General features: G+C 44.6%; 1 protein-coding gene across 3 annotated transcripts in view; it reads right to left on the reverse strand.

Moving 5' to 3' along the window:
- The window catches only part of LIPA (lipase A, lysosomal acid type), a 67938-nt gene that overhangs the window by 30208 nt on the left and 18515 nt on the right, over window positions 1-19215 (reverse strand). The window contains exon 1 of one of the 3 annotated variants that reach the window (XM_027596702.2): window positions 669-806. The exons of 1 other annotated variant lie outside the window; for it this stretch is intronic. The gene's annotated coding sequence lies outside the window, so the exon portion shown is untranslated. Of the gene's footprint in view, window positions 1-668; window positions 807-19215 lie in introns of those variants that run through there. One more of the 3 variants, XM_027596703.2, reaches the window with a different exon arrangement.

Genomic DNA, 19215 nt, shown 5'->3' on the forward strand with positions numbered 1-19215 from the left:
GATCTATAGAGTTGCCCTGCACCTATGAGATGCACAGTACATATTTTGAAAAATGAGATACGGGTCGGTCCAAAAGTTCAGTGGCTGAAGAAAAGAAAAGCCCCAAAGCAGCCTCCCATTTTGCTTCCTACTAATGACAAGGTCAACACCACGAACAATAATCTCGCTCCCATTAAACTCCCGCTACGCTCTAGACACGCCGGTAGTGCTTCCGACCTACGTTAACTACTCCTCCAGCACATCAGTACGGTCCCGTTATATCCTTGTTTCGGGAAGCTGAGCTTCGACCTAGGTCAAGTACGGGAAGCAAAGTGCCAACCGGTTAAAGGGAAGCTTAACCAGGGGAAGGGAGTAGCTGGGAATCAGGAATCCCGGTTGCCACCGCAATCCGAGGGCTCTGGGCGGCTTTGCTGATGGGCGACCACTCCCGTGCAGGAAATTGGAGGGCTCCCACGGAAGCGGGGGCAACTTCGGAGAGCCCGCGAAACCTGCACCACGCCGCCCGCAGAGGAGGCGCCCTCAGGTGCTCCAGGCGGGATGCGCAACGAGCCAAGCTCAGGGGTTCCCGCCAGCCTGCAGAGGCTCGGGCGTGAGGGGGCGGGGGGGGCGGCGCGCGGAGGCCCGAGCTGCAGCACCCGTACCCGGCGGCGCAGCCCGGCGGCACTCACCCGCACCGGTCCTCCCAGGACGCTGTCCAGAGCCTCAGCGCCCGCTCGTGGAACTGGGCACCTGGCGGGGCGGGGACCGCGGGACACGAGGGCAGGTTCCCCTCCAGGCTCAGGCTAGGCGCGCAGCCAATCGGAGCGGCGGGCTGCCGGAAGTGCCGCCGAGACCCCGCCCCGCCCAGCGCCGCCACGGAGCATGCGCCATGGGCGGGCCCCTGGCAGGGCGGAGCCTCCCAGCCCGGGCTGATCCCCAGTTGCACCTGCAGGCGAGGCTGAGGCTTTCTGCCGCCAGGTCCGCACCCTCTGCACCTGGCATAGAGCTGTGGGCTCTGTAAGTGCAAAGAAATTGTATGTTCCGTATAAAGCGCTTAGCATTGTGGCTGATGCAAAGCAATCTTGCTGTACATTTTATTTTTATTTCTAAAATGCCCAGTATTAAGAGACTAGGGGTATAGCAGCCAACCAAACAAGGCCCCTGTTCTGCTTACATTCCAACAGGAACAGACACACCGTGAATAAATATATAACATAAAGTAGTAGAAAGTGCTGTGAAGAACAATAAAACAGTAAAGGGACAAAGAAGGAGGATGTCGTGTTACGTGTAAGGTAATCAGAAAAGGACTCTGATGAAGTGAGAACTGAACACAAACAGGAAGCTGACTGAGAACCGTGTGGGTACTAGAGAAAGACCGTTGTGGGGTGCGAGAATAGCATGTGCAAAGGCCCTGAGGCAGGAATATTCTGGTGGGTTCTAGGAAAAGTAATGAGGTCCGTGTCACTGGAACAGAATGTGATGGTGGAGAGTGGTAGAACATGAAGTCCTAGAGGTACTTGGGTGCCTTGGAGGGGCAATTGTAAAGACTTTGCTTTTTCTTCTAACCAAGATAAGAAGCCAGTGTAAGGTTTCAATAGAAAGGCAACATACTCTGGTTTACAGTTTAGAAAGATCACTCTGACTGCTAGGGTCAGCTAGGGAAGCAGGGAGACAAGTTGGAAGTCTACTGCAATAGTCCAGGCGAGAGTTAATGATGCTTGGACTGGGGTGCTGAGAGCAGTGGAGGTGGAGACAAATACTCGAATTCAAATGAAGAAAGCACCAAGAGGAGCAGCTTGGGAGGGAAATCAAGAGTTGGTTTTAGATGTGTTGATTTTGAGACACTCTTTAAGAGAACTCTCTCAGCTAAGGCCCTGTCAGCAGACAGAACCCACTCTAGGTATTCCAAACAGAGCAAATGGTTACTCTGGTGGCGGAATTGTCGGGAAGCCAAACAGGGTTTAGGCAAGCCCCACAGAGACCAGCAATGGCAGGAAGGGCTGAGGTGGTGTTGGGGAAGACAGTGTCACCAGAGACCAGAGGTGGTTGTGTTGAACAGCAACCTCTGCCAGAGACACTTCCAAGGTCAAGAGAGGAGGGTTCGACATGCTGTGGCCTTTCCTGCCTCCTGCCCTCCAGTTTCCCACCAGTACCTCCTCTGGGTCAAATGCAACCTGATGCTGGCTGACAGAGGACCCTAAGAAACGCAGGCTACAGGGCTCAGACCCCTCCACCCTCCACGACACAGGCAGAGGGTGGGCAGGGAATGGATCTAGAGACAAAATGGCAAAGATCAGCACTGGCACGTACACATCTAGTGTTCAAAGTCAAATCCCAGGCTGGCGACAGAGACAGAGTTTAAAGCCCCGAGACTGGATGAGGTCTCCCAGAGAGAAAGCGTAAGCAACAAAGAACACACACAGAGGAAACTAAATGAAGTGAGCCCTGCAGTTGCCCAGATAACAGCCTGGGGAGAATTTCCAGGCTGCAGTTCAGGGAGAGGGGAACTTAGGTAAAAATCCAGCAGTTTCGGGGCACCTGGGTGGCTCAGTTGGTTGGGTGTCTGCCCTCGGCTCAGGTCATGATTCCGGGGTCCTGGGATCGAGCCCCACGTCAGGCTCCCTGCTCAGCTGGGAGTTTGCTTCTCCCGCTCTCTCTGTCCCTTCCCCCTGCTCATGCTCTCTCTCTCTCAAATGAATCAATAAAATCTTTTTTTTTTTAATCCAGCAGTTTCTCTGAGTGGACTCAGATGAGAATTCAAGAAGTCTAAGGCAATTGAGTTTGTAGGGCAGAGTAACGAGTTGCAGAGAGTTGCAGAGAGAGAGAGAGAGAGAGAGAGAGAGAGAGCAAGAGCTCTGGGGGGTCTACCAAGCGTTCCCCTCAAGTCTTGCACTGAGAACTAACTGGAGTTTGCATATGAAAAAACTACACTAGACCAGGGGGGAAATACACCTGAAAGGAACAAATGGATAACTCCCCCAAGTTGACACAGTAAATTGGGAATAGTTCAGGTGACACTGGGCCAGAGTGGAAAAACCTTGTTACGTAAAAGGCACTAGGTAGAAGACTAGCAAGGATATTATTGCCTCGGCGTGAAGCAAAATTATCCCTAAGTAATATGACTACTCAAAAGTAAGAGTCCTGAAATAGATCCCCAGTTGATTTTCACAAGACAATATCACGGGGAAAGAATAATCTTTTTAACAAATGGTGCTGGGACAATTGGATAGCTATATGCAAAGAGGTAAACTTTGACCTTATGCACAAATTAACTCAAAATGGACCATAGACATGCATCTGAAAGCTAAAACTATAGGACTTTCTTGGGCGGGGGGAGAGTGGAAATAAGAGAAAATACTGGATTTGCCAAAAGGATTTCTTAAACAGAACATAAAAAGCACAACCCATGAAAGAAAAAACAATTAACAAACTGGACTTCTTCAAAATAAAAAAAAATGTTGTCCTTTAAAAAGCACTTTATAACCATAGCGAGATTCCACTTCATATCCACGAGGGTGACTATAATAAAACAAGACAGATATTAGCACACATGGGTGAGAATGTTGGCACATGCAGGGAACCCAGAAGCCGGGGTGATGTGAGATGGTGCAGCTACTTTGGATGAAAGTCTGCGGTTCTTCAAAAAGCCAGCACCTCCCCTGCTGTGTATAGAACCGAGAGAAATGAAAACTCATGTTCACATAAAACAACTCATATGCAAATGTTCACAGGATTATTATTCAAAAGAGCTGAAAAGCGGAGCCAGCTCAATGTCGAGGAGTTGCTGAATGGATACATAAAATGCAATATATCTATACAATGGAATATTATTGCATAATTAAAGAAAAATGAAGTACTGATGCGTACTACAACACGTCTGAGCATTGAACACAAGCTAAGTGATAAAAGCCAGCCACAAAAAATTAAGGGAGATAATTCCACGAACTTGAAATGTCCAGAAGAGGCAAGTCTATACGGATGTAGATTAGTGGTTGCCTGTGGATGGGGGCGGGAGTGGGGACAATGTGAGTTGCCAGCTAAAGGTTGTGGGTTACTTTTTGCCCCGACGAAAGTGTTCTAAAATTAATTGTGGTGTTCATTGCCAACGCTGTGGATAAACTGAAAGACATTTAATTGTACACTTCAAATGAGAGAATTATAAGGTATGTGAATTATACCTCAATGAGCTGTTCTTTTAGACCGCATAAAAGTGATAAGGTAGGGTGCCCGAGTTGGCACCTATGGCTCAGTTGGTTAAGCAACTGCCTTCGGCTCAGGTCATGGTCCCAGAGTCCCAGGATCGAGTCCCGCATCAGCCTCCCTGCTCAGCAGGGAGTCTGCTTCTCCCTCTGACGTTTCCCCGTCTCGTGCTCTCTCTCTCTCAAATAAATAAATAAAATCTTTAAAAAAAAAGTGGTAAGGTATACTCCTTGCAATTTAACAACAAGACTAAAATCCCTGTCAAAAAATGGGCAAAAGGTAGCAGATATGCTGATGGCAAATGAAAATAGGCTCACCATCATCAGTCATCGGGGAAATGCTAACTAAAGCCACAATGAGATACCACTCTTCTACCCACCAGGGTGGCTAAAATTAAAAATTGTTGATGAGGGTGAGAAGTAGCTAGAAATCTCCTGCATTGCTGGTGGGAATGTAAAATGGTACAACTACTTTAGAAAGACATTTGAAACCTTCTTAGAAGGCTCTACTTGGCCCACCATCGAACCAGCTCTTCTACTCCTAAGTATTTACCCAAGAGAAATGAAAAGTATTTGTACACAAGTGACCGTAGCAGCTTATTTGTAATAAGCAGAAACTGGAAACGGCCCATATGCCCACCAACAGGTAAATGGATAAACAAATTTGTATCCCTATGGTGGGATATTACTCAGCTGTAAAAAAAAAAAAAAATGAACTATTGATGCAAACAGCAACATGCATGGCTCTTAAAATAATCATGTTGAAAGAAAGAAGACAAAAACAGTACACACTGTATGATTTCCTTTGTAGAAAATTCTAGAAAATGTAAATTAATCCAGATGAACAAAAAGGATATTACTGGTTGCTTGGGAAGGGATTTTTTTTTTTTTTTGAGAAGAGAGGAATTTGGATTCCCAAGGGGCAGAGCAAACTTTTGAGGGAGTGGATATCTTTATTTTGATCATGACAATGCTTTTACAGCTATAGATGTATATAAAAGCTCATCAAAATTTGTACTTTAAATATGCGAAACTTAATCTGCAACAGTTATACCTCAATAACCCTTTTATTTTTTTTTCAAGATTTTATTTATTTATTTGCCAGAGAGAGAGAGGAGAGCACAAGCAGGGGGAGCAGCAGAGGAAGAGGGAGAAGCAGGCTTCCTGCTGAGCAAGGAGCCCGATGTGGGATTCAATCCCAGCACCCTGGGATCATGACCTGAGCTGAAGGCAGAAAGATGTTTAACCGACTGAGCCACCCAGGCGTCCCTCTCAATAAACCTTTAAAAAATACTAATAGCTTCCATTCACTGAGCTCGTGCCATATGCCAGATCCTAAGTAGTTTACATACACTATCTTATTGAATCATGAACCTCTCGACAGGGTTATTTTTCCTCTCCCGCAGATGAGGATATAAAGGCGGAAGTCATGAAAATAGCCATCAAACTCAAATAGCCTGATGCCAAAAGCCCAGTTCTTACTCACTATGTGAGAACTCTAACCCTTCCTCATTTCTCTCCTGAGCGCCAGGCACTCTCCTGGGTGTCACGGATCTAGAACTAATCAACACTGGCCACTGCCCTCATATGGTGGTGCAGAAGGCAAGGAGCTGGGGAACTGCAGCCTTAAAGCAGGAGGGCCCAGCTCTCCTGGCCTGTGGGCAGGAGGCTCGGTAGGTGTAGAAAAAGAGAGGCTGAGTCTCCAGCCATTAAAACAGAATGTTGTCTCACCCTTCATGGTCAATAGGCAGCAGAAGTTCCCCTAAGGAAACTGGTTCTACGTGTTTGGGTCCTCCTGCAGGGAGGTCCTGTCCCCTCTGGGGCTTGGGGCCTCAGGGTCTCACCGGCCTTTGGCCCTGTTTTTCCATCTTTGACCCCTACACACGTTTCCGTGCTTAACGGTCCAGGGACTCCATTTCTCTGTGCTCTGTAAATTCTAGTCATCGCCCCACCTCCCAAAAGGAGGCAATTTAAATGTGTCTTGTTTTGTTCTGTTTCCATTAGAAGCTCTGGTAAAATGCTTATTGGTATGCAGTTGATGCTACCAGGTGAAGTGGGTTTGGGGGCGAGGGGAAGGAACCGTCACAGAGAATCGATGGAATTTAGGAATCCAGGACACCAGGCGTTGACCTGAGAAGGTTAGCAAGCACTACCTCTTCCTTTTCCAACTGGGGCTTTCCAGTTCGTTCCATCACAACAAAGCAGATTGTGGCTGGCAGGGGCACATTTCAGCACCAGAATAATTTCTAGAGATCATTGTGTAAGGGCTCATTACTTCCCAGCAAACAATTGCCTTTGATTCCTGTTCGCAACATTTATAGGCTCCTGCAAAAGACAAAGCCCCGGGTGGGGACACTGAAATGAATGAGTCCAAGGCTTCAGTGCCCTCCCACATGCCTGAGCAACTGGGCACGATCCTAATCCAGAGGTCAGATCCAAACACCCGCAGGTATGTTTCATTTGCCAACATAGCTGGGCCCTCAGAATGTTCTAGAAATTTGAATTAGTGCCTGCCAATTAAAAATCAAAGGAGCTCTCCACACTTCTGCCTTCGGCAGAGAAGGAACTCAGCAAAATAAACCTAAACGGGGTCCATCCGTGTGGACCAGAGCCAGCCTGAAGTCATCATTTGCTGTCTGGTTTCCAATTTCATGGTGTGTTCGGGGTGCGCGATGATTGCAAAACTTGCCCCTCCGAGGGACCCGGCCAGACTCCGTTTTGGACAAGGGCAAGATTGGGAGGGAAGCAGTTTAGCCCAGGGTCTCTTCCGGGGCTTCCCGTCAGCCCTCCCCGCTGGAGGCTATCTCTGGGAGGCCGTAGGACTCTGTGCCTAGTCAGCCCTAACCCAAGCCATGCCCCAAATCTGTTCTGCCTGCCAGCTCCACGTCTTCAAGCTGCCTCTGCAGACCCACAGTATGTCTCTCTGACTGGGCTTCTAAATCGAAAGCCTGGTGTTCATGTTCCTCTTGTAGGGGGAGCTGGGGACACAGGACCAGTCTGGAAACGGTCAAGGGAAGAGTTTTCACTCTGCACATTGTAGAGGGGACACTTTGTAGGCCCATGGGTCCTTGACGCCCGAGAGGTTGAGTAAATTTGCCTTCAGTTAACCCAGGACCTTCTGTTTTGTTCCCTCCTGCCTCCCAAAGATTTTGATCCATTTATGAGTGTGTAGACTCACCTCTGTTAACCGTGGCCCAGAAGCATCTTTGTGCTAAAAGCATGGGAAGTCTATAAAGGTAGTCACTTGCAGGGAGACGGATCCCGTTCAGGTCTGCTGCCCCTGCCCTGCTCCTGAGGCCTCATTCAGGAGGGCACGCGCTACGTAAGGCTGGCCTGAATCCCATGTCCCAGCCGGGCCAAGTGTCTGTGGAAGGTAAGCCTCCTGTCCCCTTCAGGTGTTCAACTGATTACCACTGTTGTTCCTCAGTCCCACAGTGACCAACTGTCCTATGCCCTGCTGTAGGTCTGACCCCCGGAGAAGACCCTCCTCTTTGGGCCCCATGAGCTTTGCTTATAGTTATCCCAAGTTTGACACATTCTATATCCTGACCTGCCCCCCTCAAGATGTCAGACTTTGGAGGGCAGGGGACCTGCTTCCCACGGTGACCAGGCTGTGGGGCTCTGACTAGCTTGCTTACGGACTCGCGGTTGGATAAATTTGTTGTATTCAAAAACTTGAAACGTAGAACGCCATTAAGGGTCTGTTTATATGTTTGGAATATTTGTATTACTTACAATTAATGAATAAAGGCGGGTTTAAAAACCCATCAGAAATGGGAAGATAAATAAAAATAAAGATCAAATCAAAAGGAGCTCAGATAAAAATCTATTACTCTTAAAACATGTAAAGAAATCTTGCATCCTCTATGCCCCATCTATGGGATGTTTCCACCCGTCCCATACCCTCTCCGCACAACCTGCCGGCTCACGGGGCGTCTAGCCGTCTTCCAGGGTCTGGTCCAAGCAGTACCTTGTCGATGAGACCTCCTTCTCCGCCCCCCATGCCCCTCATGCCGCCCCGGAGACACAAATTCCAGATACGTTGCTCAAAAGCAAATTGTTAACGCGCTGGTCAAAATCGATACTTCGAGTAACTGATTTTTCCTAATGCTTTAGCGATTGGGCGGACACCGTGCAGGTTTTTCTACAACATACTGTGCAGCTTTTAGGAATTTCTGTTCACTTCTCAGATATTTCTGGGGCCTTTCCTTGCATCAATTTCTTCATCCGTAAAATCGGAATTATCAGCGACTCATCTACGAAACGAGTGACACAGTCCCAGGTATTATACTTCAAAACACACAGGAAGTACTTAAACACTGTCTGGAAAAATACTAAGGATGCTTATCTGTTACTATTTGTTTTTTAATTACGTAAGTACCATTGCTGTGATGCCACAAGTAATCCTAGTCAAATGTAAAAAAAAAAAAAACAGAAAATGAGAGTAAGTAAAACAAACAAAAATCTACAATAATCTCACTAAGAGGAAAAACTTGGGTAACATTTACTATATATCTCTCCAGACCGATTTCCTACACACATAATTATTTATTTTTTCCATGATGAAATATTTTCTGTATAGCATTTTATACCCTGACATTTTAAGATTGTGTGTGTGAGTGTGTGTGTGTTTTTGTGTGTTAGTTCTGATTTATTTTGACTAATTAGGTCATCTGAATTTTTGGGCATAACTCTGAGATTTAAGAAGGATTTATTTCTGGGGACGCCTGGGTGGTTCAGGCAGTTAAGCGTCTGCCTTCGGCTCAGGTCATGATCCCGGGGTCCTGGGATCGAGTCCCATATCGGGCTCCCTGCTCCGCGGGGAGTCTGCTTCTCCCTCCCACACACCAGAGACAGATATTTGGTAAAAAAGAAGGCAAGGCGGCACTGACACCTGCTCCAATGTGGTCAGACCTTGAAAACATGCTGAGTGGAAGGAGCCCTAGAATAACTATACACATTGTCTAAGTCCATCTGTAGAAAGAGAAAGTAGATTCGTAGCTGGCAGGCACCAAGGCAAGAGGGAAACGGGCAGTGACTGCTAGAGGGTACAGGGATTCTTTGGAGAATGACACAAATGATTCAACAAATCAAATAATGGGATTGTCGGACCCCATCCCATTTAGCAAATATACCAAAAACCACCGAACTGCGCACTTGAAAAGGGCAAATTTTAGGTATGTGAATTACATCCCAATAAAGCTGTTAAAAAAGGTGTGTGACTCTGGAAAACAGTATGGGTATTCCTCAAAAAGTTGAAAATAGAGCTACCGTACGACCCAGCAATTGCACTACTGGGTATTTACCCCAAAGATAAAAATGTAGGGATCCGAAGGGCTCCATGCACCCCGATGTTTATAGCAGCAATGTCCACCATAGCCAAACTGTGGAAAGAGCCAAGATGCCCATCGACAGATGAATGGATAAAGAAGATGTGTTGTAATACACAATGGAATATTATGCAGCCATCAAAAGGAATGAGATCTTGCCATTTGCAAGGATGTGGATAGAACTGGAGGGTGTTATGCTGAGTGAAATAAGTCAATCAGAGAAAGACATGTATCATATGACCTCACTGATATGAGGAATTCTTAATCTCAGGAAACAAACTGAGGGTTGCTGGAGTGGTGGGGGCTGGGAGGGATGGGGTGGCTGGGTGATAGACATTGGGGAGAGTATGTGCTATGGTGAGTGCTGTGAATTGTGTAAGACTGTTGAATCACAGACCTGTACCTCTGAAACAAATAATACATTATATGTTAAAAAAAAAAAGAAGAAGAAGAAGAAGATAGTAGGAGGGGAAGAATGAAGGGTGGGAAATCGGAGAGGGTTCTAGAGGGGAGGGGGGTGGGGGGATGGGTTAGCCTGGTGATGGGTATTAAAGAGGGCACGTACTGAATGGAGCAGTGGGTGTTATACACAAACAATGAATCATGGAACACTACTTCAAAAACTAATGATGTAGTATATGGTGATTAACATAACATAATAAAAAAATAAAATAAAATAAAGTACAATAAAAAAAGGGTGTGTGAGTCAAAGCAAACTGGTGTGGAAAGAATTTGAGCAGTGACACACATCAGGGTGTAGTCTGACAGTTATCACTTTTATGAGTCTGGGTACTCTTAAGGTTGTGGTTTCTGTTTCGATTTTCTATTCCTTGTTATTGGTTCAGCTGCCAATAGGCCTTTTTTTTTTTTCTCCACTTCATCCCAGAGAAGGGGACAATAGATTTGAGCCCTACAGGAAATGGGGGAGTAGCCATGTAGATACCGGGGCAGGGGTGGGGGCAGTCCAGCTGGACCCCCAGCAGGTGCAGAGAGGCCTGACTACCCCTGGTGTCTGCTCTGAGGGGGCTGATGAGATGGAGGAGGAGGGTGAGGGCCATCATGCTCGGCCTTGTAAACCCTTGTGAGGACTTAGGCTTTTGCTGATTTACAAGTGTTTTCATTGTTTTATTCTAATATTGGTTATTATTGAGGAGTTCGTGGTCACTCTATTATACACTTACACGGGAGTTTATTTTTTTATTTTTTTTAAAGACTTTATTTATCTGACAGAGAGAGACACAGCGAGAGAGGGAACACAAGCAGGGGGAATGGGAGAGGGAGAAGCAGGCTTCCCGCGGAGCAGGGAGCCCGATGTGGGGCTCGATCCCAGGACCCTGGGACCACGACCTGAGCCGAAGGCAGATGCTCAGCGACTAAGCCACCCAGGCGCCCCTACATGGTAGTTTAAAGCAATGAAATTGTGTTTATGTCTTTAACCCATTTGTCTAAGGGGTCTTCTATCTCCCCTCACATTATCCACAAATTTCTTTCGGAGCTCTAGAATATATTATCACTTAAAGGTGATTCATGATTACAAAACAAGACACATTAAAAAAAAACAAAAACCTTGGGGGGAGAGATTAGAGACAGAGTGGGCATTACACGTTTAGCCTGTACCATTCATTTCAGCACAGACAAGGAATCTTCTAGAGAAGAGAAGGACTAGGTCAAATCCCTGGGACCTTCAGGAGGCAAGTGAAAGGGGCCGGCTGAGACCAGGAAAGGTCAAAGTGGGCCAGTGGCCAGTCATGCTGGGTTCTCCCACAGGATCCTTGTTACACGGGAAACCCTGGGAGCAGGGAAGGCAGTGCCCACTCTAAGTTCCAGCCAATTCTAGATGCCGGGGCCAATCTCACAACTATACTCAATAAGATCACTCTTTGCAAGTATTGCAGAATTCACTCACATATTTCTAGAGAGCACAGATCTGCACGTGGTTCAGGCTACAGATGCAATTAGCAGATGCAGCGTTCGTTTTAGAAGGTGTTCTGTGCTTTTTTATCTGCTGGCTTCTTCTTAATTTTGTAGGCAATGCTCTAGAATCTCTCCTTATCCTCCACCCATTCCTGCAACCCTTCCCCTTCCTGCGTGAGTCAGAGCTTAACGCTTTCAGAAAATCAAAGCCTTCGGGTCTTTCAGCCTTCAGTGAGAGCAGGGAGAAAGCTGGCTCTCGATTGCAAGAGAATAGATGAGTTGGAGTTGCAGGAGAACCCTGGGGTTGAGTTCAAGTTCAGCCACCCTGCAGTATGGAGGAGAAAAGGCCTTACTTTTCCTTCCCTTCACCTTCTGCAATCTATTCTTAATCTTCCTTGTTCAAGCCTGTGCATTGATGGTTTATGTTTGGTGGGATGAGCTTTTCAGGGTACGTGGAGAAAGAATATTACTGTGTTCCAAGGAGCTATTTTTGAAATCATCTCCCTGTCCCTCAAAAGTCCCTTGGGCTGATCCTTGCTATGACCAGTCCAATTCCAACCTGAACACCCCACTCCTTTACCTCAGACCTGCCTTGAGATGGAGCTCAGCCTCAGGAAGAGGGAGTCCCCTTCCCTTGCTTTTCACCTACCCCGAATCCGTGCTGTTGACTTCTCCAAGCTAGAATCAAATGAGACGGTAGAAAAAGGAGATTTTTTTTTTCACACAACTGGGCTGAGGTCTTGCATGCCCTCAGTATCCTCTACATGCAGGCATACATTTGTTAGCTCTCGTTTAGCACACACCACTGGACTGAACTTTCCAAAACAAAAATCCAGGCACACCTTCATGCAGACAATGAGGCGTTAATTAAATGGGACTGGGTCTCTCAGGGGCGCCTAAGTGGCTCAGTCAGTTGAGCATCTGACTCTTGATTTTAGGTCAAGTCATGATCTGAGGGTCGTGAGATCGAGCCCCGTGTCAGCTGGGAGTGGAGCCGGCTTAAAATTAAAATGTAAATGGGCTCAATGCCCCAATCAAAAGACACAGGCTATCAGATTGGATTAAAAAACAAGACCCATCTATATGCTGTCTGCAAGAGACTCATTTCAGACCCAGAGACACCCCCAGATTGAAAGTGAGGGGTGGAAAACCATTTACCATGCTAATGGACACCAAAAGAAAGCTGGGGTGGCCATCCTTATATCAGACAAATTAGATTTTAAAACAAAGACTGTAATAAGAGATGAGGAAGGACACTATATCCTACTTAAAGGGTCTATCCACCAAGAAGATCTAACAATTGTAAATATCTATGCCCCGAACAGGGGAGCAGCCAATTATATAAGGCAATTAATAACAAAAGCAAAGAAACACATCAACAACAATACAATAATAGTGGGGGACTTTAACACCCCCCTGACTGAAATGGACAGATCATCTAAGCAAAAGATCAACAAGGAAATAAAGACTTTAAAGGACACACTGGACCAAATGGACTTCACAGACATATTCAGAACATTCCATCCCAAAGCAACGGAATACACATTCTTCTCTAGTGCCCATGGAACGTTCTCCAGAATTGATCACATCCTAGGTCACAAATCAGGTCTCAACCGGTACCAAAAGATTGGGATCATTCCCTGCATATTTTCAGACCACAATGCTTTGAAACTAGAACTGAATCACAAGAGGAAAGTCGGAAAGAACTCAAATACATGGAGGCTAAAGAGCATCCTACTAAAGAATGAATGGGTCAACCAGGAAATTAAAGAAGAATTTAAAAAATTCATGGAAACCAATGAAAATGAAAACACAACTGTCCAAAATCTTTGGGATATAGCAAAGGCAGTCCTGAGAGGAAAGTATATAGCAATACAAGGCGTTCTCAAGAAACAAGAAAGGTCTCAAATACACACCCTAACCCTACACCTAAAGGAGCTGGAGAAAGAACAGCAAATAAAGCCTAAACCCAGAAGGAGAAGAGAAATAATAAAGATCAGAGCAGAAATCAATGGACTAGAAACCAAAAGAACAGTAGAACAGATCAATGAAACTAGGAGCTGGTTCTTTGAAAGAATTAACAAGATTGATAAACCCCTGGCCAGACTGATCAAAAAGAAAAGAGAAATGACCCAAATCAACAAAATCATGAATGAAAGAGGAGAGATCACAACCAACAGCAAAGAAATACGAACAATTATAAGAACATATTATGAGCAACTCTATGCCAGCAAATTAGATAACCTGGAAGAAATGGATGCATTCCTAGAAATGTATCAACTACCAAAATTGAACCAGGAAGAAATAGAAAACCTGAACAGACCTATAACCACTAAGGAAATTGAAGCAGTCATCAAAAATCTCCCAAGAAACAAAAGCCCAGGGCCAGATGGCTTCCCAGGGGAATTCTACCAAACATTTAAAGAAGAATTAATACCTATTCTCCTGAAACTGTTCCAAAAAATAGAAATGGAAGGAAAACTTCCAAACTCATTTTATGAGGCCACCATTACCTTGATCCCAAAACCAGACAAAGACCCCATCAAAAAGGAGAATTACAGACCAATATCCTTGAGGAACATGGATGCAAAAATTCTCACCAAAATACTAGCCAATAGGATCCAACAGTACATTAAAAGGATTATTCACCATGACCAAGTGGGATTTATCCCTGGGCTGCAGGGTTGGTTCAACATCCGCAAATCAATCAACGTGATACAATACATTAACAAAAGAAAGAAGAAGAATCCTATGATCCTCTCAATAGATGCAGAAAAAGCATTTGACAAAGTACAGCATCCTTTCTTGATCAAAACTCTTCAGAGTATAGGGATAGTGGGTACATACCTCAATATCATAAAAGCCATCTATGAAAAACCTACAGCGAATATCATTCTCAATGGGGAAAAGCTGAGAGCTTTTCCCCTAAGGTCAGGAACGCGGCAGGGATATCCACTCTCACCACTGCTATTCAACATAGTATTAGAAGTCCACAGCAATCAGACAACAAAAAGAAATCAAAGGCATCCAAATCGGCAAAGAGGAAGTTAAACTCTCACTCTTTGCAGATTATATGATACTGTATGTGGAAAACCCAAAAGACTCCACCCCAAAACTACTAGAACTCATACAGGAATTCGGTAAAGTAGCAGGATATAAAATCAATGCACAGAAATCAGTGGCATTCCTATACACCAACAACAAGACAGAAGAGAGACAAATCAAGGAGTCGATCCCATTTACAATTGCACCCAAACCCATAAGATACCTAGGAATAAATCTAACCAAAGAGGCAAAGGATCTGTACTCAGAAAACTATAAAATACTCATGAAAGAAATTGAAGAAGACATAAAGAAATGGAAAAACTTTCCATGCTCATGGATTGGAAGAACAAACATTGTGAAGATGTCAATGCTACCTAGAGCAGTCTAATCCTAAAATCTGTATGGAACCAGAAGAGACCCCGAATAGCCAGAGGAATATTGAAAAAGAAAAGCAAAGCTGGTGGCATCACAATTCTCAACTTCCAGCTCTATACAAAGCTGTCATCATCAAGACAGTATGGTACTGGCACAAAAACAGACACATAGATCAATGGAACAGAATCGAGAGCCCAGAAATGGACCCTCAACTCTATGGTCAACTTATCTTTGACAAAGCAGGAAAGAATGTCCAGTGGAAAAAAGACAGTCTCTTCAACAAATGGTGTTGGGAAATTTGGACAGCTACATGCAGAAGAATGAAACGGGACCATTTCCTTACACCACACACAAAAATAGACTCCAAATGTTTGAAAGACCTAAATGTGAGACAGGAGTCCATCAAAATCCTAAAGGGCAACAGAGGTAGGAACCTCTTCGACCTCAGCCGCAGCAACTTCTTCCTAGAAACATCGCCAAAGGCAAGGGAAGCAAAGGCAAAAATGAACTATTGGGATTTCATCAAGATAAAAAGCTTTTGCACAGCCAAAGAAACAGTCCACAAAACCAAAAGACAACCGACAGAATGGGAGAAGATATTTGCAAATGACATATCAGATAAAGGGCTAGTATCCAAAATCTATAAAGAACTTATCAAACTCAACACCCAAAGAACAAATAATCCAATCAAGAAATGGGCAGAAGACATGAACAGACATTTTTCCAAAGAAGACATCCAAATGGCCAGCAGACACATGAAAAAGTGCTCAACATTGCTCGGCATCAGGGAAATCCAAATCAAAACCTCAATGAGATACCACCTCACACCAGTCAGAATGACTAAAATTAACAAGTCAGGAAACAACAGATGTTGGCGGGGATGTGGAGAAAGGGGAACCCTCCTACACTGTTGGTGGGAATGCAAGCTGGTGCAGCCACTCTGGAAAACAGTATGGAGGTTCCTCAAACAGTTGAAAATAGAGCTACTATATGATCCAGCAACTGCACTACTGGGTATTTACCATAAAGATACAAATGTAGGGATCTGAAGGGGTATGTGCACCCCGATGTTTATAGCAGCAATATCCACAATAGCCAAACTGTGGAAAGAGCCAAGATGCCCATCGACAATGAGTGGATAAAGAAGAAGTGGTATATATACACAATGGAATATTATGCAGCCATCAAAAGGAATGAGATCTTGCCATTTGCAACGACGTGGAGGGAACGGGAGGGTGTTATGCTGAGTGAAATACGTTAATCAGAGAAAGACATGTATCATATGACCTCACTGATATGAGGAATTCTTAATCTCAGGAAATAAACTGAGGGTTGCTGGAGTGGTGGGGGGTGGGAGGGATGGGGTGGCTGGGTGACAGACAGTGGGGAGGGTATGTGCTATGGTGAGCGCTGTGAAATGTGCAAGACTGTTGAATCACAGATCTGTACCTCTGAAATAAATAATACATTATATGTTTAAAAAAAAAAGAAGAAGATAGCAGGAGGGGAAGAATGAAGGGGGGGAAATCGGAGGGGGAGATGAACCATGAGAGACGATGGACTCTGAGAAACAAACTGAGGGTTCTAGAGCGGAGGGGGGTGGGGGGATGGGTTAGCCTGGTGATGGGTATTAAAGAGGGCACGTTCTGCGTGGAGCCCTGGGTGTTATGCACAATGAATCATGGAACAGTACATTAAAAACTAATGATGTAATGTATGGTGATTAACATAACAATAAAAAATTAAAAAAAATTCTCTCTCTCCCTCTCCCTGTGCCCCTCCTCCCCACCACACTCTTTCTCTCTAAAGAAAAGGTTGGGGGACTGGATCTCTGGTGACCTTTCCCTCAGTGGCCTCAGTGCAGGCCTGGACTCTATTACCAAGCTATTCTCATGGTCCCTTCATTCTCACATTCAGCATTTCCTGCAGTCTCCTTGTCTCTGTCTGCCAGGAGCCTAATGTCCCCGTCTGGTGCCATGGGGGTGGAGGTGGTAGAATCTCACTATCTTTGGATGATAAAAAATGCTGAGTCCCAGCTTTTCCAAGCACACTTTGATGTTTTCATATCTCCATTTTGCTGGCGTTATCAGCCTGTCCCAACCTTCACAGCTTTGCTATGTAGAGCACAGTCCACAGGTCAGAACACTGACATCAGTACGTAAAAAAATGCAGCATCTGAGACCCCATCCCAGACCTACTGAGTCATAATCTGTATACCCACAAGATCCTCAGGTGACTCATATGAGGAGTGTTTGAGAAGTATACTTTACAAGATTCCAACTCAGGAAAACATTTATATATTGAAAATATTTTCCATATTTTTCTGGTAAGTTTCACTAAAATAATTCCAAATTCTTTGCTCACACTTCATCAGAAATCCTAGCGGGTACTTGCCAAGTGTCTCTTCTCTTCTCTTCTCTTCTCTTCTCTTCTCTTCTCTTCTCTTCTCTTCTCAAGGACCAACACAGCCATTGACCAATGACAGTCTAGGGGACAGTTGAAAGTGACAAGCCCCAAAACGTCTGAACTTACTGAAGTAGACTGGCATGTCACCATTGGCAGCTGAAGTATCAGGGTATGGGGACCCATTTAGCTGTTACTTTCCCTTCTCTTCCTCCTAATTAACCTCCACCACCTCTAAGAATCCCTCAGCTCCAGTGTCCTGAGTGTAAAGCAAGCCTATTAGGTCCAGCAGTAATTTATGAATTTACAATGGTGTAGCCTGGTCCCTAGTGCTGAATGGCAACAGGCTTAGTCTCACCACGAGGATGGTGATCTTGTTCCAATTTTCTGCCTTGACCCAGCAGTGAACGCACAGTTTGAAAATCCACTGTTTCAGGAGTCCTTCCTCATACAATTTAAGGAAGTGACAACTAAGATGTCTTCTTCTGGCCCATAATGTTATTGTTTGGGCAAGCCCTAAAGAAGCTTTCCCTCTTAGGTCTTCAGGGAATCAATTCATACCAAAAGAGGGAGGTTCAATTCAGCTTGTTTTCTATCAGAACCAAAGGTTGGAAAGGTCGCTGATGGGTCAGTGGAAGCCGGTCTAATGCCTGAAGCTCTGAATCTGAGTCCTGTCTGCTAGCAATAGTGTGGGGATGGAAACTGAGCCCAACGGTGGCATTTCTTCTTTAAATTCATGGCCCCGGTCACCTTCCTCCGACGAGTTCATTCGGCGGCATTGAGTCAGGAGTGATTCTTCTGTCTGAGCCTCCAATTTCCCAATCTGCTTTCCTCAATTTCTCCCACCCCTCCATACTTTTCATGGGTGTGGCCACTTTTTTTTCTGAACTCTCAAACTGCAGAAAAACTTGTTAAGCTTTGTACATGCAGGAATCATTGTTTCAATTTGAGATATGTCAAAATAATCTTCCGACTTTATAAAGAAAGACCATAAAAGGAAGAGGAGGTTGTGTTCTTGGTGTTAGACTTTACCTATGCGATGTTCCATTTTGTGAGAAACTGTGCCAGAAATCTTTTAATGGATTGCTACCGAATAACGAGAGATACTAGGTTTAATATTCTTGGATCTTTGGTTGGTTTTATGTTGGGGAAAACAACCCAATCTCTGAGATTCCTTCTGTTCACCATGGTAGAAGTTATTTCTGTCTTCCAACCCTGCCAAACATGTCACACAAAGGAAATAAACACGTACAGAGAGTTATGATTTACCGCAAGTCACTTGATGAACATAGATTTTAAAGTGCTAACAGCTTATGAAATCTTATGAAAACAGTAAACACATCCTTTTGTGGAAAAGCATTTTTAATAAGGTATAAGTAACCTTCATCTTTATGAACCAAGAGCTCCAGAAAGAAAATTTTGGTTCTTGAGGATTGGAACTAGAATTATTTTAATTTCTCTTGCACTTTAAAAAGTGTTCACTGAGTCAATGAGCATGCATTGAGCACTCATTAAAGGCAAGGGCTAGTGTTAAATATTATGAAACTTTGGCAACTCAAAACATGTTTCCAATGGGTCTAGGTAAATCTAAAAACCTGTTAAAACTTAAAAAAAAATGTTTACTATGGGTTAGAAGGACAAATACTGGTAAAATGTCTATACTACCCAAAGCAATCTATACATTCAGTGCAATCTCTATCAAAATACCAACAGCATTTTTCACAGAGCTTAGAACAAACAATCCAAAAATGTGTGTGGAACCACAAAAGACCCCAAATAGCAAAAGCAATCTTTAAAAAAAAAAACAAAACAAAACTGGAGGTATCACAATTCTGGACTTCAAGTTCTATTACAAAGCTGTAGTCATCAAGGCAGTATGGTACTGGCACAAAAATAGACACACAGATCAGTGGAACAGAGTAGAAAACCCAGAAATGTACCCACAACTATACGGTCATATAATCTTCAAC

This window comes from Zalophus californianus, chromosome 15 (assembly GCF_009762305.2).
Source record: "Zalophus californianus isolate mZalCal1 chromosome 15, mZalCal1.pri.v2, whole genome shotgun sequence".
Lineage (NCBI taxonomy): Eukaryota > Metazoa > Chordata > Mammalia > Carnivora > Otariidae > Zalophus > Zalophus californianus.